Genomic DNA, 25,021 nt, shown 5'->3' with positions numbered 1-25,021 from the left:
AAAATAGAAAATGGAGGGCTTCCCTGGTGGCACAGTGGTTGAGAGTCCACCTGCCGATGCAGAGGACACGGGTTCGTGCCCCGGTCCGGGAAGATCCCACATGCCACGGAGCGGCTGGGCCCGTGAGCCATGGTCGCTGAGCCTGCGCTCCGCAACGGGAGAGGCCACAACAGTAAGAGGCCCACGTACTGCAAAAAAAAAAAAAAGAAAAAAAATAGAAAATGGAATAAGGAGATAAATGTTGAAAGAGAGAGTAAGGGGGGGAATCTATAGATTAAAGGAGACTTTAAAATAAAAAAATAAATTTGGAGAATCCCCAGGAAACATTCTCCCTCTCAGGTGGAAAAAAAGGAGCAAATTGCATGGCTCTCCTAATCTTGGCTCTCTGGGGAAATTGCCAGAGTCCCTGCGAAATGGTACCTGGCCAAACAACTGTATAGCAAGGGCTGGAAGGAGAGTGAACAACAGTCCTGAGGCTTTGGTCCACCCACTGTAGGAAGTGCTTCTGCCAGCAAGTTACCTATCCATACAAAATCATGGAACCTTCTACAGAGAGTCTATGGGGCAACAGAATTCCATCAGCTGATAAGAGCCTGCTCCTGATATGGATCTTCAATTTCTCAAAAGTTTGGCCTCATATACCGACTACCTTCTGCTCCCACTTTAAAGTAACTGATCCAGCCCACCTCACCACACTTCTCTTTTACTTACAGTGCTTGACTCCAGTCCAGTAACCTCGACGCAGTCACAAAGAACCCATGTGCTTCATGGCAGGGACTTCACATACTAGTTCTTTTGAATGGTTGCCTCCTTCTCAAGTCTATTCTGCAGCCACTCTAGCATGCTTCATCTTCCCAAGTGATTTCAAGCTTGGCTAGTCCCAATTTCAGAGTTCCTCCCAATGTCATCACTGTCAAAGACTGCAAGTTCATAGATTGAAAGCCACGTCCTGTAGCAAAAACCACAGTCACAGGCTTCTCTTGGCTGCCAGGTCCCTTGGGGATACTTCAGAATAATGAGCAACCTCAGAGCCCTCTGAAATGAGCCCTGAAGAGTATTCTAAGGTGGGATAGATTTAAATTATTCTTCATCTTGGATCTTTACTTTTCTCACAAGATTCCCCCCTACTCCCATCACAGTGGGCAATTTGTCCTTTCCTGGCCTTGTTACCCAAGCCAGCTGAAAAATAAAGCTAACCTAGAGACACTGGAGGCCCTCACAAAGGACTGATCTGTTTCCCTCATGAACTTGACTTGGCCACCAGCTCAAGCCCAAGGACACAGCCTTACCCTGACAGTCTGTTAAGAGGCTGAGCAATCCTGGTGTCCTGCCAACAACAATGTAACAGGACCTGCGCAAAACAAGATCTCGGGGCATCACCAGGATTGCCAAATCAAGAAAGTCTATCTCATCCCTGCCCTCAGTGGCCAAGAGAGGAAAATGTACCACATGCAGCTGTGTGCTTCTCTGCGGAGGACACCAGAAGGCTTCAAGGAATGTCATTCTCACCATGGCAACAACCTCAGATGGCCCAGCTCCTTAAGCCTTTAAGTTCTAGCAAACCTAAAGGCGTTTTTGGAACTTTGACATTTGATTTTTATTTCTTTTGCTTTGTTTTAACCTTTTTTTTCTTTTTCTTTTTTTTTTTTTTTTTTTGCCTTTGGCTAAGTATACATATTTCAAAGAGCCTAAATTTAATTTAATCTGCAATAAACTGAATTACCACAGAACTTGGAGTTCATGGTAGAGTTCGGACTTGGAGTCAAGCAGCCTAGGTTTCAAACCCCAGTTGGTTCCTCAATTACCAGTACTGTGACCTTGGAGAAGATATGTAAACTCTCCAGGCTTTCATTTTCTCATATCAAAAACAAAATGGTATAATGATTGTACCTTCCCATAGAATAACTATGAGGATTTCAGAAAATACTGCATGTAAAATACTTGGCTTAGCACCTGACACCAAGTGCAGATTCAACTACGTGGAGAGAAATCCTACCAAACTTCATTTTATCTATTTGCTCTTTGTCTGGAATATTCAGGATCATGAGTGATCTCTAAAAAGTTGGGGCACGGGATGGAATTCCATTTCAAAGGCCCTAAAGTGAGTATTAGGCAAGTGTGCACACGCACACACACATGTGCACACACACACACACACACACACACAATAATCTGGATGAGCCCTTCAAGCAGTCAGCCTAAAAGAGAGCAGGCTTCAGGCCAATATGAATTTTATGTGAAATCGAACATCCACCCCACAGTATGTGCTATGTTCTTCAGACCCAGGATCTTCCTTATGTTTGAGATCTCAGTTTGGTGATATGTAAAATGGAATGCACAGGGTGAATTTTATTAATTGGGAGTTGTTTGGAACTCTTTCTACAAAATTGCCCAAAGACACAGAGATTCTTTTTTCTTTTTATTATGGAAAATTTCAAACATGTGCAAAAGTAGACCAAAAAATATAAGAAAAATATAAGAAATCCTCATGTTCTCTTCACCCAGATTTTACAACTATCAATTCACAGACAACCTTATATGATTTAGATTTTTACCCATCTCCCCCCATCATATTATTTCAAAGCTCATCCCAAACATTATTTCATTTCATCCACAAATCTTTCCATTGTGTCTCTAAAAGAACTCTTTTTAATACAGCTGTAATGCCATTATCACACTTGAAATCTTATTCTTTAATATGAAATATCCAGCCAGTGTTCAAATTTCTAGTTGTCTCATAAATGTCATAATTCTTTAATAGTTTATTTGTTTTAACAGAGGTCTAAATAATGTCTACACATTTCAATTGATTGTCTCAAGTCTTTTTTCAATCTATAGATTTCCCCTCAAATCTTTTTCCTTAAAATTTATTTGTTAAAAAAAAACCCTCAATTGTTTGTTTTGTGAGTTTCCCAGAATCTAGGTTTTGCCAAAAAGCTTGTCAAAGTATACTTAACTTTTCAAACAATTATTCTCTAAGTGAGAGCAGGGGCAGAGAAGCTGAAGACCGTATTGATTTGCTAGTGAGGACATTTTTGTATTTTTCATAAAGATTGCTGATGCAATTCACAAAATCATTGGCATGTCAGTTGCAGGCTAGAGTAAGAGAGCTCCAGAATTGTTCCTCTTCCAGGTCTTCCCCTGTTTCTGCTAATAAAAACATTCCAGGAACCACCACTCTGTGTACCTCATTATCACATACACAGTTATTCCTGAGAACCTGCTCCCTCTCTCTGTCCTGACAAACATGGGTCTGTGCAACAGGAATTCGGGATGAAGGGATGAAGGGATGAAGGGATGTGGATTAAAGGTAAAAGACAAAGGTAGGAGAATGAAAGGGTGAGGAAATAATAGGTAAATGCAGCCAAAATCAGGTGAACTGGGGATTATGAGTGAAAAGGACAGCAGGCAACAGATTACAGAGATGTTACAGTGAAAGAGAACAGAAAAGTTGTGGCCTCTGCCATGATCACTGGCTCTCATGCCCTCTGTTTGGGATGAGGCCACTTGGGCTGGGAAGATAAGACCACTACTCTTTGCTCTGCCATGAACACAACTCTGTTCCCCCAAACCAACAACGTTTAAACAATTTAGTGGTTGTAGGAGATTCATTCCGACCCGAGTTGTTATGGCAGCTCAGATATGACTCCAGATATGGCTGTGCAGTCATGGCAGTCAGCACTGGGCAAACTGTGAGTGTGATAGCTGCTTTGTTTCCCCACCAAGGAGCCCTACAGTGAGGACTGGTCCCCACTGGTATACCTTTTATATACCTCTAGAGTTCTCCCACATACTATAAAGGATTACATGGAAATAACCACAGCTTGTTGTCAGAGGAACAATATAAAGCAGCTGAATATCCTAATAAAATAGAAGTTGACCTTATTTGTGGACATTTAAGGTATACTGTGTCTTCTTCTGATTCTCTTTGACTGTCACAACCAGCCTTGAAATTTAGCAAATTTTTTCTCATGTAAAAAAAAATGCTCCAGTTGCTACCAAACCCTGAGGTATTCTGAGCCCTTGGTGAGAAAAAAATGAGAATTTCCAGTTCTGGCAATTGTGGCAATGCTCGTTGAAGACTTACCTTCGCACTGAGAACAACAAGAACACCTGGGCAAAAAATTGTTTTAACCTGTTTGAAGGCTTCAGCAAACTACCAAGCCAGTGAGGAGTAGAGGCGCCAAGCAATACTGGAAGAGCTAATGGCTAAGACGTCTCCACAACTGATCAAAGACAATAAGCCACAAACTCAGGAAGCACGATAAATCCCAAAGAGGTGTGCTACCAAAAGAGGGAGGAATGGGGAACCTCACATCTCGACAAACATAGTGAAACTTTTGAAAATCAAAGACAAAGAGAAAATCCTAAATGCAAGAAGTGGGCGGGGGAGACCCATTATCTTCAACAGAACAATAAGACTGACAGCTGAATTCCCAAAAGAAATAGTAGAAGCCAGGAGACAATGAAATGATATTTTCAAAGTGCTGAGAGAAAACAACCAAGCTTCCACTTCCAATATTGTGAAATAACTCCTACCATACCCAAATTTCACACAGATCACAACTATAAATTCTGGACAAAATTCAAAAAAATAAACAACATCTCAAAGGCACTAAGGGGTGGAAACGGCACATAGATGTGGAGGGGAGTAGACCCTTGGGAAAAAGGAATAGCATACAGTGATTTACTCACTTTTATGGCATTTGGGCTAAGTGTAGGCCAAAGTCAGTGCTGCACGTGATGGATCCAAGAGAACTCGAATAGAAAACCCACATCATTATTGCCTTGAAAAAAAAACAGAAGAGAGGGCTTCCCTGGTGGCACAGTGGTTGAGAGTCCGCCTGCTGATGCAGGGGACACGGGTTCGTGCCCCGGTCCGGGAAGATCCCACATGCCGCGGAGCGGCTGGGCCCGTGAGCCATGGCCGCTGAGCCTGCGCGTCTGGAGCCTGTGCTCCGCAACGGGAGAGGCCACAACAGTGAGAGGCCCGCATATCGCAAAAAAAAAAAAAAAAAAAGAGAGTTTGGGGTAACCATAGGCACTGAAAGTGAGAGGGAAATTCCAGAAAGGGTGGAGCCAGAAAGGGTAACGACAATTTCTGGGTTTAAACTCTGCCCAAATCTCTGGCTAACACCTGAACCACATACATAGGGCCGACTCCCGCTAAGCACATGAGCCTCAAATACCTGTGGGACAAAATCAAAAGGCCTAATATATGTGAAACTGGAATCCCAGAGGAAGAGAGAGAGTGGGGCATAAACAATATTTAAAGAAATAATTGGTGAAATTTCCCCAAGTTTAGTGGACGTCATAATTTACAGACTCAGGAAACTCAGTGATCCAAAAGAAGGATATATACAAAGAACACCAAAAATATACACACTACTATATATAAAATAGTTAACCAACAAGAATCTACTCTATAGCACAGGGGACTATAATGGGAAAGAATCTAATCTATGTATATCCATTATATATAGTAGTGTGAATATATATATATATATATATATATATATCTGAATCACTTTTGCTGTACACCTGAAACTAACACAACATTGTAAATCAACTATATTTCAATAAAAATTAGGAAAAAAAGACAAAGAAACCACAACAGTTACACCAGACTCAATCTGCTGAACACCAAAGATAAAGAGAAAATTGTGAAAGCACGCAGAGAAAAATACATACAATGTACAACACAACAATGATTAGAAATACCACTGATTTCCCATCAGGAACTAGGAGGAAAGAGACAGTGAGTGGCAAAAGAGTCAAAGGGCTGAAACAAAAAGCTGTCAACCAAGAATTCCGTAACCAATGGAAATGCACTTCAAGAATCAAGGCAGAATAACATTTTCAGATGAAAGAAAATAACTGCCAACTTGTAAGCATATAAGAGTGAAAACAGTCCTCAGAAATGAGAGTTAAATAAAGATGCTTTAGGACAAAGATAATGTATTACCAGCAGACCTGCATGAAAAGACATTCTAAGAGAATTCTTTAAGCAGAGGAAAAGGATCCCAAAGGGAAGCTTAAAAATGCAGAAGAATAAAGATCCACAAAAAGGTGAAGGACGTGGGTGAGTCTAAATGAATATATAATGTAAGAACAATAATAATAATATGGGATTTAAAATATATATGGAACAAACACAAGTGACAAAAATAACACAAAATCAGAGGAGTCAAGTAAAGTTAAAGTATTCTAAGTTCCATTCACTGTCTGGGAAAGAATACAAGTATTAATTTAGATTCAGTGTAATCTAGTATGTACCACCCCCTCACTTCAAGACTTAAGGACAGTTTCCTTCAGCTGTCACCTCTCTTTGAGAACTGTCATAAGCTTACGAAGACCACCAGGGCAGCCTGCATCCAAGGACTGGTCAATGTGTGGATATAAAAGCCTGACCTACTCACCCAACTCTGAAGAGCCATCCAGCTTCAGGGGTCCCCTAGGGGTGGCTATAGGCCTTAGTTGTAAATGCATTGAAACCTAACTTCTCCTCCTGCCAAACTTGCTTCCTTTCCTTCCTTTCCACTGGTGATAAGCCCAAGAGCATCCCCCCAATAGACTTCCTGAACACTAATCTCCATCTCAGACTTTGTCTCCTGGGGAACCAACCTCACCTGCAACATTAGATTAGATTTTCATAAATCAAAGTAGGTTTAAATTCTGGGGTAATAATATAAAATAAAAATTAACAAACTAATAGGAGAGAGAAATGCAATAATAAAAAGTAATTCATCCAAAATAAGGGAAGAAAAGAGACAGAAATTAGGACAAATAGAAAATAAATACAGTTAAGTCCCCTACATATGAACGAGTTCCGTTCCGAGAGCACATTCGTTAAGTCCAATTTGTTCGTAAGTCCAACAAAGTTAGCCTAGTTACCCAACTAACACAATCGGCTATATAGTACTGTACTGTAATAGGTTTATAATACTTCTCACACAAATAATACATTAAAAAACACACAAAAAATAAAGAAAACTTTTAAAATCTTACATTACATTACCTTGAAAAGTACAGTAGTACAGTACAACAGCTGGCATAGAGGGGCTGGCATTGAGTGAAGAGGTAAGAAGAGTTACCGACTGGAGGAGGGAGAGGAGGGGGGAGATGGTAGAGCTGAGGGATCGTCAGCAATAGGAGACGGAGGGCAAGATGCAGTTTCACTGATGCCTGACGTGGATGGCACAGGTTCTGGTTCCTTGCTGGATTCAGTTCTATCTACCCTCTTGAATAAACGATCCAGTGACGTCTGGGTAGTAGCTCTTTTTTTTCTTGTCATACATGACACAGTAGCACTGGATTCTATTCTGAACGGCTGCTGCAACCTTCATGTACAGTTCTACATTCGGGTCCTGTGCCTCAAAACTCATAGTGCCTAACAGTGCACTAACAGTGCCTCCTCAAGTAAAGAAAATCCCCTCGCCATTTCCTGTGTTGTGAGTCTCTTTGGTTCTTCAATTACTTCTTCTTCCTCTTATCCTCTTCGTCCTTTCTCTGGACCTCCAAGTCTATCAGGTCTTCATTAGTAAGCTCCTCGTGTTGCACAGCAAGTAGGTCAATGAGGTCATACTCTTGCAGATCTAGCTTGAAATAAAGATACTGTACTACTGTACTCTATACAGTACTGTAAAGTACACAAAAGCACAACTACTTGTAGAGGATGCACGCACGTGACAAAATGCTCCAGACACGTGAACTAACTTATGTGACTGGACATGTGAACGCACGTTCCCATCTTTGAAAGTTTGCAACTTGAAGGTTCATATGTAGGGGACTTGCTGTAGTAAAATTTTAAAAGACTGAAACAAGTTGGCCAGGTGACTGTTACACTTAAGAAAAGATACTCAACCATTATTATTCAGGGAATTGCAAATTAAAGCAATAATCCATCCATCAGATCCGGAAAACTTAGAAGAATGGTACCATTCAGGACTGGCAAAGTTTAGGGTTATGGCCACTCTTGGATATTGCTAGTGAGAATGTGAATTGTTACCACCATTAGCAAAAGTAAACTGGTAGTATATATTTAAATTAGAAATATATTCATATTTACCCTTTGTGGCAGCAACTGGTTAGCTGTTCACAAAACCTGTCTCTTCTTCTTCCTGGGCACATCTAAACTACATTTGCCAGACTCCTTTGCAGCAGGTGACTGAATCCCAGCTCAGGTACGACTTGAGTCACTTGTTGAAGGTAACAGGAACCCCACAATCTGGGCCCCTGAATGGCTATGTGGAGCAGAGACACCTAAGAACCTGGCACTAACTTGAACTTTTATTTTGTCTGAAATATGATATATTCAAGGGTCTATTTGTTACAGCAGTTAGCTTATTCTAACCAATACCTCTTTTTACTCACCAATATCACTTCTTGGCATCTGTCTTTAGAGGTAAATATAACAACAGACTCTATGTGTAAGGAAACACATAACTAGAAAAACTAGAAACAGTCTAAGTATCCGTCAATAGACAGAGTTGAATAAATTGTAATGCATCTGTACAAAGGAATATTATGCATTTATTTTCCATAATGAGTTATCTCTATGCCTACTGATCTACAGAGACCTCCGTGATGTATGGTTAAGAAAATATTAGACTGATATAAATACTTAATACAACTCTGCTTTATGGGAGGAAAACAATGACACATACATGTCTGTATATATTTGGATAGGGATGGAGATAAGTTTTCAAAGATTCTTTCTTTCCATCTTTCTGTTCTGCTTTCCCAGCCATGTTGGCTTTTGTCCTCAGGCCTGTTCCTTCATGGTGGCAGATGACTGTGGATGTTTTGTTTGTTTGGTTGGTTTTTAATTGGGGTATAGTTGCTTTACAATGTTGTGTTAGTTTCTGCTGTACAACGAAGTGAATCAGCTCTATGCATATATATATCCACTCTCTCTTGGACCTCCCTCCCACCCCGCTCCATCCCATCCATCTAGGTCACCACAGGGCACCGAGCTGAGCTCCCTGAGCTATACAGCAGGTTCCCACTAGCTGTCTGTTTTACACTTGGCAGTGCACATACGTCAATCTCAACCTCCCAATGTTTTAAACATTTGAGCTCATGCAACATGTAAGAGAGAACAGGAATCTGGCAAATGTAGCATCCTTGTATCACTTTTTTTTTTTTTTTTGCGGTACGCGGGCCTCTCACTGTTGTGGCCTCTCCCGTTGCGGAGCACAGGCTCCGGACGCGCAGGCTCAGCAGCCATGGCTCGTGGGCCCAGCCGCTCCGTGGCATGTGGGATCTTCCCAGACCAGGGCACGAACCTGTGTCCCCTGCATCGGCAGGCGGACTCTCAACCACTGCGCCACCAGGGAAGCCCTTGTATCACTTTTTAATAACAAAGAAAACTTCCAGAAGCACCCCAACACCCTAGCAGATTCCTCCTTGCAACTCAGCCAGAATTGCACTACATGCCAAGTTCCCGCAGCAACCACTAAAAAGTATAACAGATTCCCTTGCTTGGCTTAGAGTAATCAGGATGCCCCTCTGCATTGGGGCAGGACTTGATTTCCGCCGAAGTATGCAGCGGCCTGATAACCCAACTGAAACAGTGGTCTGTTGGCAGGGAGTTAGGGAGAATGATGGTGGAGGAGGCAATCGGCGTCTTCTGTATCTGGAAAAAAGCCATAACTAGATGGTGCTTTGAGGGCTATTATTTTTCATCAATAATGCTGGTAGGTGTTCAAGCCACCCTAATGCAATTCATATATCAACTCTCAAAGAAAAGGGAAAAAGAAAAATCAAGGAGATGGAGATCAAGTTTCACCCAAAACTATAAAGCTCCAAAGAAAATGCCCCACATGGACTATGTATATTCTTACTTCAGTGCTTTCACTTGTGCACTATGAACTGCCTCACCCCTGCACACAAACACACACACACACACACACACACACACACACACACACACACACACACACACACACACACACACACACACACACACACACCCCTATATGGCTTACCCTCTTGTCTTCCAATCCAGACTTCACTCTGAGTCTTCCACAGCTTTGGAAGCTTGTCTAACTAGTCTAACCTACAATAATTTCTCCATTCTCTGTATTCCTTGAGAATTTATAGTATATATCATGAAATCTGTCATTGAATTACAGTATACATTCTCAGGAACTACTCGTTTATATACATGATTATAACAGGATGTTAAAATGGGACTCTTTCTGTCTCAGTTTCCCCAGGGACACCTAGAAAATAGGTGCTGGCTATCCCTACCTTCTAAAGCAAGATGTTAAACCACCTGTGTGAGAATTGTAAACAAAAGTTCTTATAATCAGTTTTGTGACTCTTGTCCTCGATGATATAAAAAGTTGAAATTGAAGAAGTTGGGAATTGGAGAGGTTTTCATTCCCCTATTAATGTGTGTTTTGTCTCAATATCCTCTATAGGATTGGCTTCAACCACAAGTGAGAGCAAAACCAAAACAGCAGTGACTTCTAAAAGGTTGAACTGTATTTCTCTCTCATATAAATGTGTAAATTAATGGTTCAGGGCTGCAATGGTGAGTCCATCCACATTTCCATCAGTAGAAAGGCTAAAAGGGAAAGAGAAAATGTCCTTCTTTTAAAGACACTTCCTAGAAGCTGCACACACACTCTTTATCTTCCATTGACCAGGATGTGGTAACATAGCTAACCCTAGTTACAAAGGGATGGGAGGAGATGGGGAAATGTAGTCTTTATGCCAGAAAGCCACATACCCAGTTAAAACTCTAAGACAACATTGCCATGCAGGAAGGGAAGAACAGATATAGCAAGAAATCTAGCTGCTTCTTCCACACTCCACCACTTCCACCCTAAAAATAACATGTGTGTCCTTTTTAGAAGACATAGAACACACCCATACTCTCTGTAAAAGAAGACAACACAAGCAGTAACTGCATTCAGCTTAAATCCAGGACATGTGAGCAATGCTGTCTTCTCTACCAGACCCAGATGGAGCTCTTAATGGTCACGTGATCTATTACTAATAGTAAGTTATCTTCCCATCACACACCTAAAATAAACTGAAAAGAAATAAGATAACAGCAATAAAAAATCCCATTTGAAAATAGAGAAAATGGGAAATGTCCAGAAGTTACTGGCCCATAACTAGTGTCACAGCCCATTGGTCAGGAACAGCAAAGGTTCCCTTCCTTAATAGTAGAGTCAGTTCCCTGGTTAGACCATCTGGCAGCCTCTCATTCTCCCTCCTGAGAAGAATTCCTTTGTGCATTAGCCCTGGCTTACCTCTCTGGAAGGTTCTTCCTTAACCATCACCCTCTTGACCACATGTGAAAACGGCCTTGGAGAGCACACATGACCCTCTCTTACCGCCTGTTTCCACTAATGCAGGTTCAGGAACCAGGCATTACTACAGAGGCTGATGGCCACAGGCTTTTTTTTTTCAAAAGAATTCCTTCAAAATCTTAGTTAGACTTCCGGTCTGTTTGTTTCTATGCGTGAAAAACCATACTGAAAGATCTCATCTAGACAAGAGGGTTTTTTTTAACATCTTTATTGGAGTATAATTGCTTTACAATGTTGTGTTAGTTTCTGCTGTATAACAAAGTGAATCAGCTGTATGTATACATATATCCCCACATCCCCAGCTCTGGCATCTCCCTCCCACCCTCCCTATCCCACCCGTCTAGGTTGTCACAGAGCTGATCTCCCTGTGCTATGCAGCAGCTTCCTGCTAGCTATCTATTTTACATTTCATAGTGTATATATGTCAATGCTACGCTCTCACTTCATCCCAGCTTACCCTTCCCCCTCCCTGTGTCCTCAAGTCCGTTTTCTACGTCTGAGTCTTTATTCCCACCCTGCCACTAGGTTCATCCGTACCAGCTTTTAGATTCCATATATATGCATTAGCATACAGCATTTGTTTTTCTCTTTCTGACTTACTTCACTCTGTATGACAGTGTCTAAGTCCATCCACCTCATTACAAATAACTCAATTTCGTTTCTTTTTATGGCTAAGTAATATTCCATTGTATATATGTGCCACATCTTCTTTATCCATTCATCTGTCGATGGACAGTTAGGTTGCTTCCACGTTTTAGCTATTGTAAATAGTGTTGCAATGAACATTGTGGTACATGTATCTTTTTGATTTATGGTTTCCTCAGGGTATGTCCCAGTAGTTGGATTGCTGGGTCATATGGCAGTTCTATTTTTAGTTTTGTAAGAAACCTCCATACCATTCTCCATAGTGGCTGTATCAATTTACATTCCCACCAACAGTGCAAGAGGGTTCCCTTTTCTCCACATCCTCTCCAGCATTTATTGTTTGTAGACTTTTTGATGATGGCCATTCTGACCAGTGTGAGGTGAACCTCACTGTAGTTCTGATTTGCATTTCTCTAATGATTATGATGTTGAGCATCCTTTCATGTGTTTGTTGGCAATCTGCATATCTTCTTTGGAAAAATGTCTGTTTAACTTTTCTGCCCATTTTTGAATTGGGTTGTTTGTTTTTTTGATATTGAGCTGCATGAGCTACTTGTAGATTTTGGAGATTAATCCTTTGTCAGTTGCTTCATTTGCAAATATTTTCTCCCATTCTGAGGGTTGTCTTTTTGTCTTGTTTATCGTTTCCTTTGCTGTGCAAAAGCTTTCAAGTTTCATTAGGTCCCACTTGTTTATTTTTGTTTTTATTTCCATTTCTCTAGGAGGGGTGTCAAAAAGGATCTTGCTGTGATTTCTGTAATAGAGTGTTCTGCTTATGTTTTCCTCTAAGAGTTTTATAGCATCTGGCCTTACATTTAGGTCTTTAATCCATTATGAGTTTATTTTTGTATATGGCGTTAGGGAATGTTCTAATTTCATTCTGTTATACATAGCTGTCCAGTTTTCCAAGAACCACTTATTGAAGAGGCTGTCTTTTCTCCATTGTATATTCTTGTCTCCTTTATCAAAGATAAGGTGACCATATGTGCATGGGTTTATCTCTGGGCTTTGTATCCTGTTCCATTGATCTATATTTCTGTTTTTGTGTCAGTACCATACCGTCTTGATTACTGTAGCTTTGTAGTATAGTCTGAAGTCAGGGAGCCTGATTCCTCCAGCTCTGCTTTTCTTTCTGAAGTTTGCTTTGGCTATTCGGGGTCTTTTGTGTTTCCATACAAATTGTGAAATTTATTGTTCCAGTTCTGTGAAAAATGCCATTGGTAGTTTAATAGAGATTGCACTGAATCTGTAGATTGCTTTGGGTAGTAGAGTCGTTTTCATAATGTTGATCCTTCCAATCCAAGAACATGGTATATCTTTCCATGTGTTTGTATCGTCTTTGATTTCTTTCATCAGTGTCTTATAGATTTCTGCATACAGGTCTTTTGTCTCCTTAGGTAGGTTTATTCCTAGGTATTTTATTCTTCTTGTTGCAATGGTAAATGGGAGTGTTTCCTTAATTTCTCTTTCTGATTTTTCATTGTTAGTGTATAGGAACGCAAGAGATTTCTGTTCATTACTTTTGTATCCTGCTACTTTACCAAATTCATTGATTACCTCTAGTAGTTTTCTGGTGGCATCTTCAGGATTTTCTATGTATAGTATCATGTCATCTGCAAACAGTGACAGTTTTACTTCTTCTTTTCCAATTTGGATTCCTTTTATTTCTTTTTCTTCTCCGATTGCCATGGCTAAAACTTCCAAACAGTGCGGCCCCAGTTCCTAACAGGCCACGGACTGGTCCTTGGCCTGGGGGTTGGGGACCCATGTCTTAAAGGAAGATGCTTGAAGAAGGCTTGGGGCTACAGTGTTACATCTTAACAAGCCTGCCATTGATAGCCACCTCTTAAAACTCCTTCAATTTGTGGTACAGACACAGCTTTTTCAACACTTCAAAGACTCCAATTGCTAGGCTTTCAGTCAAATTAGAATGCAGGCAGCAGCCAAAGTGCCTCCCTTTGCAAAGGGATAGTGCCTTCCATCTCTGCTTGCAGCCACACCAGCTCTCTGCTGAATTCAGCACTCTCTTGCAGGACTCGGCTAAAAACAGAAGTAAGCATCCAACACCACCAACATCCTGACCTTTTCTCTACCACTCCCATTAATATGTGGCCTGCCATCCAAGGTATAGCAGATAACAGTTGGACCAAATGTTTTGCTACTACTTAACAGGGGGTACCAGTTTTCTAGCCTGCAATACCTGTGTCCTTGTGGCCCACCACCTACCAAAGCTCATGCTTAGCAGTCCATTTCAGGACAAAGTTCTGAATTATTTAGGATTAGGTTTGATTCCATCAGGAAACCTGTAATGGCAGTGAGGGTTAAAGATGGAAGTTTACTTCTCTCTCACATGAAAGGTTTGGTAGGCCATCTGTGTATGCTGCCTCCACATACCAGGGGCCCTGGCTCCGTCTAGCTTGTTGCTCCCCCTCCACTTCTGGGACCAAGATGGCTCTTCCAGGTCAGCCAGCTGCATTCCATGCAGCAGCAAAGGGGATGAGGAGAAGGGTATGCCTTCTCCCTTTAAAGACATTTCCTGAAAATTGCCTACATTACTCCAACTCAATATGCCATTGATCAGGATTTAGTCACATGGCCATGTCTAGCTGCAAGGGAAATTGAGACATGTAGTCTTTATTCTGGGAAGCCATGTTTACACTGTAGAAAGAAGTGGAACAAATATTGGGAGATAACTTGTGTTTTCTGCTAAAGTGGTGCTTCTCCTTACCTCAAGCCTAATGGAGGGAGCTTCAGGGAGACCGCTGAGAGCTTGCCCAGTCTCCTGAAGTCTGTGGAGCACTAGAGGCTAGTGTCAGACCCCTTCTTGGACAAGCCTGAGAGTTTGTCTAGGGTGACTGCCTGGTCTGAAAGTAGAGAGAGGAGGGGGTGTCCCACACAACTGAGAGAGAGAGCCAGCCTGGTGCCATCCTAAAGAGACTCTGTCTAAGGTAACCTTCTAGGGCACGTTAGACCCTCCAGCCTTCACCTCTCCTCCACATCAGCACGCCAACCACAAAGCAGTCAGCAACTTTGGTGAACAAGTTGGCAGAGGGGAAAAGACTTGTAAGGTGAGAAGTAGAAGTTTCCCGTGCCCTCCTTCCAAGCCAGAAGAAGAAAGGGGAAAAAGCTTTAAGTTGAAATAAATTTTGAAGTTTCCCTTATTTCTCTGGAATTGCGTATTTCATTTTCAATGGTTCTCCATCCTGGCTACCCACTGGGATCACCTGAGGAGCTTTGAAAGTTCCTGATGCCTGGATGTCATCCCCAGAGACACTGGTTTCACTGGTCTGGGGAGAGCTTGGACACATATTCTTTTTAAATGCCCAGGCAATTCTGATGGGTAGCCTGGGTTGAAAACCATGGTGGTAATACTGAATTAAGAACATGTTTGCAAATAAAAGACTGTGGAGTGACCAGAAAAGTGATAGAACTTGCCCTAGATCGCCCCCGTAGGAGGGAGAACCAGCCCCACAGCCCTGGCATGGAAGGAAAGAACAATGGCATTTGATGATTGCACCCTCTAGCCGTTTTCACCTTCAAACTGGCAGTTCCATAAATCCTACCTCCTTCCAGGAGATTAGAAGACCTCTTCAGGGCAAGGACCACGACTTAAGATTCTTGGGGTTCCCCACACTGCCCTGCACTTGCCAGATCCATTAGAGAGAGTTTAACATAATACTTGTTGCCCTGTTGTTAACCTCTGATCTCCGTGCTGGGAAAAAGTGAAGTGCCCTTGGTTATGCACAGGGCAAACTAAGGTGACTCCAAGACAGCCTTGAACTATATCTTGGAGTCAATGAAAAGATCGAAAGTGCATGAGATATAGTCATTATAAAGTGGGTGGAAACTTTTATCTACCTATTACCAATTTCTACGGTCCAGATGGTGACTTCTATATTGTCCCGTATTTGAGTAAGCTTTTGTCTTCCTAATGCAAGGGAAGGTCTGGCTTCGGCCCCTCTCCTAACTAGATCCTGGCAGAACACCCTGGCTCTTCACACACCATCACCATGACCACCACCCTCAGTCGTGGGGAGCCCTGACCCATGAATAAAGACAGCATGCTGACAGGAGGCAAGAAGAGAGCCAAGAACTTGCAAAACTATCAGCTAAATCCAAGAGCAGCTCTAGTCTGTCAGCACAGAGATGTCATGTTCCAAAGCAGCCTACAGCACCAGGACCCCACAGGAGATGGTTCTCAAAATGTTCCTTATTCCCCCAAGCCCACGTTTATGGTACAACTCCGTCAAACAGACAGGGGCTGATTGCCAGATGCACCATGCCCCACGGTTTGACACTTGAGAAATCGCACTTTCCTGTGAATGGATCCTGAAGCTTGGTATCAAGAGAGCACCCTTTTCATAACCTAAAAAGGAAAAGCAAATAATCTCAAGCCCACCCTAGTATCATCATCAGCTTCTTTCATCATCAGCTTCTTTCATCATCATCAGCTTCTTTCTCCATCATCAGCTTCTTTCATTTGATTCAAAGGTATTTTTTAACTAGAAATAAAATGTACTCTACCATGAGCTCAAGCTCAGATAGACGCCTGCTTAAACTGCATTTGCTGAAAAGAGACTTCCAATCACAATATACTTTTCTAGACCTTTCCCAGCAGAGGGAATCCCCCACATGAAAGGTAAGCTCACCCAAAGATGAGGTCCCTTGCTCAGTCAGACATAAAAAGCTTTACCTGACTGTCCCCCGTAGCGTGTTATCCCCAGGAAGGTTGGCTACCTTCTAGAGGAATCAATAAAAAGATCCCCTGAAAGGGGATCTTTGTGACCACCTAGAGGGGTGCGATAGGCAGGGTGGGAGGGAGATGCAAGAGGGAGGAGATATGGGGATATATGTATACGTATAGCTGATTCACTTCGTTATAAAGCAGAAACTAACACACCATTGTAAAGCAATTCTACTCCAATAAAGATGTTTAAAAGATCCCCTGATATCTGCAATGTTGCTTACAGTGTCCATGTTGCCATTTAGAAGCACTCACCAAGCCTACCATCCTGGGTGGTTCCAACAGCACCAAGCCATGAGCCTCAGTCTTTGGTTTTAATCATGACGATAATGAGTGGCCCATTAAAGGTAATTTTTTTTGGAGTTAACGAGCTCTCCCCTAAGAACGGCCACATACTGTACTGAAAAATGTCTGCAGGACACACTGCACTTTTGCGCTGTTTATTTAGCTTTATGTGGGTGCCATAAAACTTCTTTATTTGCTTTCAGTTAAGCCCATAGGTTTTGACAAGATAAATTTTTATTTAGCTCTTTGCCCAGCTACAATCAGAAACAGGAGACTCACTTTCCAAAGCTGGGCTGATACATGGATTAATCAAAACACTCCCCACCCTGCTTTTCTTCCAGCAACCACAGGGATCAACAGACGGAGTTTTTTCTTAATTAGAGAAACTCAGCAACAAGGTGATTTATCGATGATGAAGCTTGCAGGCCTTTTCATTGTGCGGTCACTGTTGGCCACTGTTTGAAATTTACCAACATAAATAGAGCCTCTCCATGACTAAACAAAGTTAAAGTAGCAATAAATTGAGCCTGCCATGTACTCTGGGCTAGATCTGAAGCCAACATAAATACCAGAATGCCTTGGCCGTGACACGCTTGACACAGTGACATCATCCACTCCCAAAGAGAACAGCCCGGCCCAAGCCAAAGCCTAAAACCTAATACAATTCTCCCAAATGAATCAAATTGCAATGGTCTAGACTCGGCTGCACTCAGTGCTCAACTTCTGGCTCCCTTGCCCTCCTCTGTCAAGCGATCACATTAAAAAATAATCTATATGCTGATCTAAATTTCGCTTTTTCTGCATGATTAAATTTTGGCAGGAGTAAATCTCTGTTATTCTCACTCCCTGGGAATGTTTGGAAAGTTACTAAAAACTCAGGATTTATCAGCTTAAGGTCCAACGGCCAGGGTGCTAACCCAAGGCCTGCGTGCAGCTACCCTCGGCGGGAGACAGGTCCACGGACTGCAGGGGACCCTGAGTGTTAATAAGGGTGAAACTCTGCTCAGTTGAAAACACCTCAACCCTGGCCTCTGTCACAAAGAACTTGCTTGGCCCACATCTAGCAACAGGCTGTAGTGAAATACCTTCACAAAACTGGAAAGTCAGCTCGACGGGGGCTCAACGCCCCCCAGCCCTATTACTGCCAGGAGATGAAACGGGGGAAGAAACCTTTCAGAACGCACACGCAGGACATCAAATTAAAAATGGAGAAAATCTAATAACTAATTGGTGAAACCATAAAAGCTGCCATAAAAGACATTTTCCTTAAACTACTTTACACAGGGCTGTATAATTTTATGTCACTTTTTATTTATGTTGCTGTAATGAAAGCTGTGCTGGGAGCTGAAGAGCTTAGGAAGAAAGGAATTGAACTATTTTAAAGGGGGAGGGAGGGGAAGTCCATCTATAGGGCTTCAAAAAAAATTAGTTTTGAAATATAGAGAGGTTGGAGAGGAGAACCTATTTACTCCTAAAAGCCTCTGAGCAAAAATGTTTGCAGTGAGCATCCTTGCACCTCTATCCTCTCCACCCCCAAGGCTGTAATCGCTTAACATTTATAGAGTGGGTTCAATAGCATTTTGCAAAGCTGGGGTGTGAATTAGATAGATAAACCCATGCCATTTAGACTGCTCTTGTGAAACCAGGTTTTTAGTGTATGGAATATGTAAAGGAGCACGATCTGAGCTTCTAGAGGGACTCATATAGAAATGAACCCCATTTTAACAAGGTACTGATGAACTTGCGAAGCTCCATAGGACATCACGATGCCGGATTCAAGGATTCTAGAAAGACACTGTTTATTACTATTCAGAAAAGCAGACAGGATCCTTTCCCCTTCCTATTGGTTATGTGACAATTCAGAGAATGTTGCAGCATTGGGAAAAGAGGAATAAGTTGCAAGATAGAAAACCTTGAGTAAATTATAAACAAGAGAGACTTAAAATTGCAAGTGCTCAAAGTGGAGGGCCACAAAGGGGGCCACAAAGGGGGCCACAAAGGGGGCTCTTGGAGGAATGATATACTGCTTGTGGATCTGGAGGCCAGTTGCTAGGGTGTGCTGGGTTTGTGAAAAGTTACTGTACTCTTAGCATGTGTGTTGCTTTCTCCGTGTATGTGAAACTTCAATAAAAACGTTTGAAAAATAGCATATGTTCAAACGAGTCTTAAAAGAGAGGCAGAGAGTGGCTAATGTACATACAGAAACAGAAGTGTTGTGCCGTTTTCCCAGGGAAAGAGTAGATCACCCCTTAAATCGCAGGGGCCCTCTGAACTCTGGCTAATTTTCAAAGTGAGATGAGGTTGTTTTTAGAAACAATTTGCCTTCTATTAACAATGAAATCCAATTCAGCTTCGAATATTAGAAAGTGAAACATATATACAACTTAGAGGGACTGGTGGAGTATCACACAGATAGGGCATTATTTAGGTAGGCTTTACAGTCAAGGCCACTTTACACCATTACGGACCAGACTAAACAAACCTGACCCCCAGGGTGACCCTCCAAGGATCCCAAAAGATTGGAAACTCCGAAAAGGCAGCCCTGACCAGACTTTACAGCCTGGTAATGGCATGCAAACGACACACTGTCTCTGTCACGCAGCCAAAGGTTGGTGTTGTATATGAGAGCAATTTCCTCAAGAATTCAGAGGAAAATGTGATACTTTGCCTTTTCTGTATGGAGTTCACAACAGCAAGTGTATTTACTAGTTGGGTACACCCAAGCCTCACGACGACTGCCCCATCCCATAACCTGCCCATCACCCCGCGCCCCTGGCAGCGCCTGCATTTCCCTACTCCTGCCTAATCAGTTGGCAGCGGCAAGGATGTCAGATGTGAGAGGAAGGGAGGGCCCACTCACCTAGAATGGGAAAGGCCTCGTTTGCAGGAGGTTTGAAAAGCTGAAACTACATCTAGGAAAACGTCACTGAGATTCAGAATCACTCTCCACTAGAAAGCAGGTTTCACTCACACCCTTGCTATCCTCAACACACGCAATGCTTGTTGCATTACCGAGGTCAGACTCACCTAGAAAATGTCTGCAGTGGGTGGCCCTGAGTCCAGCTTCTTCCAGGGCCTGTTTTCACATGTTCCTGTTACATGAATATACACCCTACACGGGATGATTCAGATCTGTCCTGAGGGGAATTCATTACTCCAAATAGCCCGCAACGAGAAGTTGGCTGGGAAAGAAAATGTTTGCTGGTGGGGTGGGGAGAGATGGGAATTGAAGGGGAGGGGAGGGGAGGCTGGGGGCGGGGGGACAGGAAGAAAGGGAAATACAAAGAGAACAGAAGCTATGACTACATATATGCTCTGATGAGAACATAAGCTTTGGGGATGACTTCAAATTTGAATACCACCATGATTCATCTGGAACCTTTTACATTCTTTACTTTTCCTCTCACAAAACTGGCCAGGGGCCTGATTCTTTATTATATGCCTGTGGCTGCTACCCAGAGGCCTCTTGGATCCTGAGGAAGGGGGTTGTGTCTCTGCCCCCAGATTTCCAGAACCTCTTCCTTCCCCCTGACCCTCCAAACATCAGGCCCTCTGAGGACCACCAATAACATAGACAGACCCACAGTCCTCTTTAAGAGCAAGTTCTATTTGTGGACTCTAAGAAAAGGACATAAACCCCATACTGTAGATTTCAAGGCTGCATACAACCTCTATTAAAAACCCTCTTTACCTCTATTTAGAAACCAGAATTTAAGTTCGATCTGTCGTCTTTTTCAGATAACCCCCGGCCCCGAGTAAGTTCAAACAAGACATTCCGTTCAGCCTGTAATACAGCTCATTCCTGTCATCCAGTTCAAGGGGCCCTTATTTTCATGTGGATCATGAGCTTGTGTTGGAGGGAGGTGGCAAACGTGTAGCATTTGTGTTCAGGATCCTGTGCATCTTGACTTTTTTCTTCCTTGAAACAACTATCCTGCTTTGGACAGATTAAAACAAAAAAGCTAACATGGCTCCCAGGCGACCCAGCCTGTTGATAAAGAGAAAGCAGCCAGCAGTCTCCACAGAAACAAAGCATCCTTCTGGCTCTGGAGAGAGGAGGGCGCTAGTTCAATTCAGCCCAGGCACTGAATAAACAGTCTAGCCTCCAGATGAGCAGGCATTCCACTGGGAGAAGCTACCAGGGGTCTGGGGGATTCCTTCACCTCCCCAAAAGGGCAGGAAATCACTTCTTCCTAAGCACGAAGGGGCCTGAGCGGCAGCGTGCTCTTGCTTCTGTACAGGTTCCACCAGGCACCAGAATGGAGACAGAGAGGCCCAGCCAGCAGCCCAGTGGCTCCACATTCTGCAGCAGCAGCATTCCGTTCGCCTCTGAGACTCGCTTCCCAAATAACCCCTGGCCGCATGGAAGCTTAAACGAGGCGCTGCCCTCAGCCTGTACTCACAGCACGTTTCTGTCCTTAGATTCAAGGGGCCTTTATGTCACACACCCGCTTCTCCCTCTGCCCTTTAATCCCCTCCGGGGAAATTCAGTTATGCATATTGCATGAAATGAGGACCACAGGCTGGGCCTCTACAAGCTGCTAATTGAAAACCTTGTCAGAAGTGGGAGGACGAGGCAGAGGGGGGAAAACAACAACCCTTGGCAGGACCCCCTCATCACTGTGAACAGCAACGCACCCTCCCAGAAGGGCGGGACTCACTTCATCTCAGCCACACAGGAGTCCTTCCTCCCAGCTGAGAGGACCTGGGGGCTGAGGCTCTGGGACACAGTGCCTGACAATCAGAAAATGCTGCAAGGATGCAGCTAATGGGCCTCCAGACCGCTGCTCAGCTCTGGGGCTTTCCTTGTTCTGTGAGGATGGGGTGCCTGATACTGTGAAGACTCTCAGCTGTGTGATCCCAGGCAAGTGACTCCACCTGTCTGGGCCTCAGTTGCCTCCTCTGGAAAATGTGGATAAGAATCACATCTACCTGATAGGGTCACTGTGAGGATTAAATGTGATAATATATGTAAGCATTTCACACAATACCTGATACAGTAGGTGATAGATCTTAATATTTTGCTCTTATTTATAATGATGAGAATCCTCCCCTTACCAGATTGGAGTAAAATAGAGGAAGAAAACATAGGGGAGAAAGAGCTGGGACTGCTGTCCTCCCCGCCGCTTCATAAGTAAATCTGGTACCAGTTCTATGGAAGTCTTAAAATGGCAAAGAGTACAAGAATGCATGCGTGTGTGGAGGCGAGGGGAGGAAGGTGGCGAGAATTCAGTGCAGGACAACAGGCAGGAAGACCGAGAAGCTATTATTTTTCAATTGTCTATTATATAGCAGGCCCATTCTAGGTGCTTTCATGGGGTGTTTGAACAGAGCTGTAAGGTGTTCATGATCATCCCCCACTTTCCACTAAGAATCTGAGGTTCAGAACAGTTCAATTATCTCCCCAAAGTCCAAGGCTCCTAAATGTGACATCAAGAGTCCCAAATCCCCATTCCAGCTACCACCTCCCCACGCGCTGCACTGGGAATTCCTTCCTGCCTCTGAGAAGGAGCAGGAAACCCTTGGACGATGGTACGAATCCAATTCTCAGGAGTTAGACATGTTTTTCTAATACATTTAGAAAAGGTTCAGATTCGGATATTGGCACCTGTAGTGGGAAAGGTCTTGGACCCCCTCCTTTGTTCAGAACAGAAGTTTCCAGCCCATGTTTCCTTGCCAAAGGTAGGTGGAAAAGTGTCTGAAGCAATAAACAGAAGGCTTTTAATGCTTCCCTGTGAAGCACTCTGGCTGAGATGTTAACATCCAGGTTAAGAATGTAAGAAGTGAGTAAATGAAAACACCATGATTACAATGGTGGGGACTTTATCGGAGGACCTCCAAAATCACTAGCTCCTATGTGGTATGAAACGTCTCCATTATGAAAACTATGATGATTTTGTGTCTACTGATAAGGATAATGACTAATATATTCTGTCAACAGACATGACAACTGTCTGTATTTGGAGGCATACGTTTTTAGATGCCGTTACTGTACCTCCAGCTATTTTAACTACTAAATTTTGTTGACACAATGCAATCCAGTAACAAGGAGGATTACGGGAAAAGGTTAAAATTCCTATTTCCAGCTGTTTCTCTTCCTTACGCCATTTTTGTCTCATTATTCACTAGGATCATAAATCTGCCACTCAGATGCCAGGCTAAGTGATGTGCTACAGGGAAATTGCTAATGTCACTAGGAAATAAAATAAAATTGAACACCGGCTTCACAGCATCCAGCTTTCAGAAGTGTCGCACCCTGCCTGATGTCACTCTGACACACTCTTTGCACGCTGACCAGAAGAGCTTCTAAGTGAAATGTGCTTCTCTTCCTCTGTCTCAGCTCCCCATTTTCCAAATTGGGGGGTGGGGAAGGAAAGGAGATAGAAAGATTTGCAAGATGGGCTCTAATTTTAAGACAAAAGCCATCCCATTAAATCTTAACAGATGTTTCTCAAGTTTAGAAGATTAAGAAAGATTTCAGCATCAAGAATCAAAGACAATACTCCATGACCTTAAAAAAGGATAAAACACAAAGCTCTAACAAACCCAAAGTCCACTTTGACAGCTGTCTCTGACGGAATTGACGAGGAGCTATTGATGTTTGGATTAAACCATGCCTCTGTGATCAAGTACTCAAACATGGGATAAAAGACGAATATATTCTTTAATCCTACCCACTAATTTTGTCTCGGCCCTGAAAAGCAATGGGTACTGAACAAATGTTGAAAGTGGCTTTTCTTCTGGCTATCGACAAATCTATTTTTATTTCATTAATTTGCCACGTATCTTATCAGCATTTAAACTAACACAAGGAAATCCATGCAAGGTACTGAACTCTCCAGAAACAGATGGCTGCAACTTCCAAGGCCACAACAGGTAAAATCAATAGACGACGATTCTAGAAAGTGAGGACGATGTTACAGGAAAATGTAAGAGAAAAATTGGGTTCCGGTTTCTTTTTCTTTTTTTCTTTTTGTGCTAAGCTGTAACATAGCATTGGGAATTCCAATTTTCAGCCTGGAGAGTTTTGAAAGAAAAGAAGAAAAACTTTTCTTAAAAAGGAAAGGGTGAAGAGGCAATTAAGTCATTAATTACTCTCTTTGTCTAACGCTGTCCAACCCATCAAACTTGGCCTCTTCTGTCTCCATCAAAGGTGCAGCTCACTCTGCTTTACAATAAGTACCTCTTAAGGAGACAATCTCATGTTTCAAAAGCTGCTCTATGAGGAATTTAGATGAAGAGAAATTAAAATAACACTTAGCAGCCGACCCCAGAGTTTGACGGCGGCACAGCGCCCACTGTCACCAAGGGCCTCATGAGCAGTGAGAGGTTCCAGGGGCAGGGACGTCCCTGAGAAACAGTAGCCTGTGTGCCAAGGGCAAGGAGTCTTGGGATTTAATAGAGGAGGAAAGATGGAACTGACATTAATGCTAAGCACTGGGGACTGATCCACATCTCCCTTTAAAGGAGACCAGAAAGGAAACAAGTTCTTTGCAGAAGGACCCATCACAAACACCAGGATGCCCTGAGTAAATAATTGTGGAGACGGTGTCCGAGGAGAATAGACAGTTCCAAGACCTTTCTAGTGGGCCAGAACTACTTCAGGGAGATTTGCTGGGCAGGGGTCTCCACCTCCAGCCCTCCCGCAAATCTTCAACCCCCTGCAGACCTCTTCTCCTAAATTTACCTTCCAGGGAGTCCACTGACACCCCATAAAAAGACCCCTCTGGGTATATGAGATTAAGTACAGTTGATCCTTGAACAACACAGGTTTGAACTGCATTGGGTCCGCTTATACTTGGATTTTTTTCAATACTTACACTACTAAGTTTACAATTTGTGGTTGGTTGAATCCCTGGAGGGGAAACCGCAGATACACAGGGCCAACCGTAGGACTTGAGCATAGGCCGATTTTGCTATCTGGGTGGATCCTAGAGCCAGGCCCTTGTGGATACTGAGGGCCAACTGTATACTCCTTTAGGGAGCTTCATGGGCTTCTTTGGAAAAAAAAAATTTTTTT

Source organism: Grampus griseus (assembly GCF_964374135.1).
Source record: "Grampus griseus genome assembly, chromosome: 15".
Lineage (NCBI taxonomy): Eukaryota > Metazoa > Chordata > Mammalia > Artiodactyla > Delphinidae > Grampus > Grampus griseus.
The sequence above is the reverse complement of the archived record's forward strand: the minus strand, read 5'-3'. Positions refer to the sequence as shown.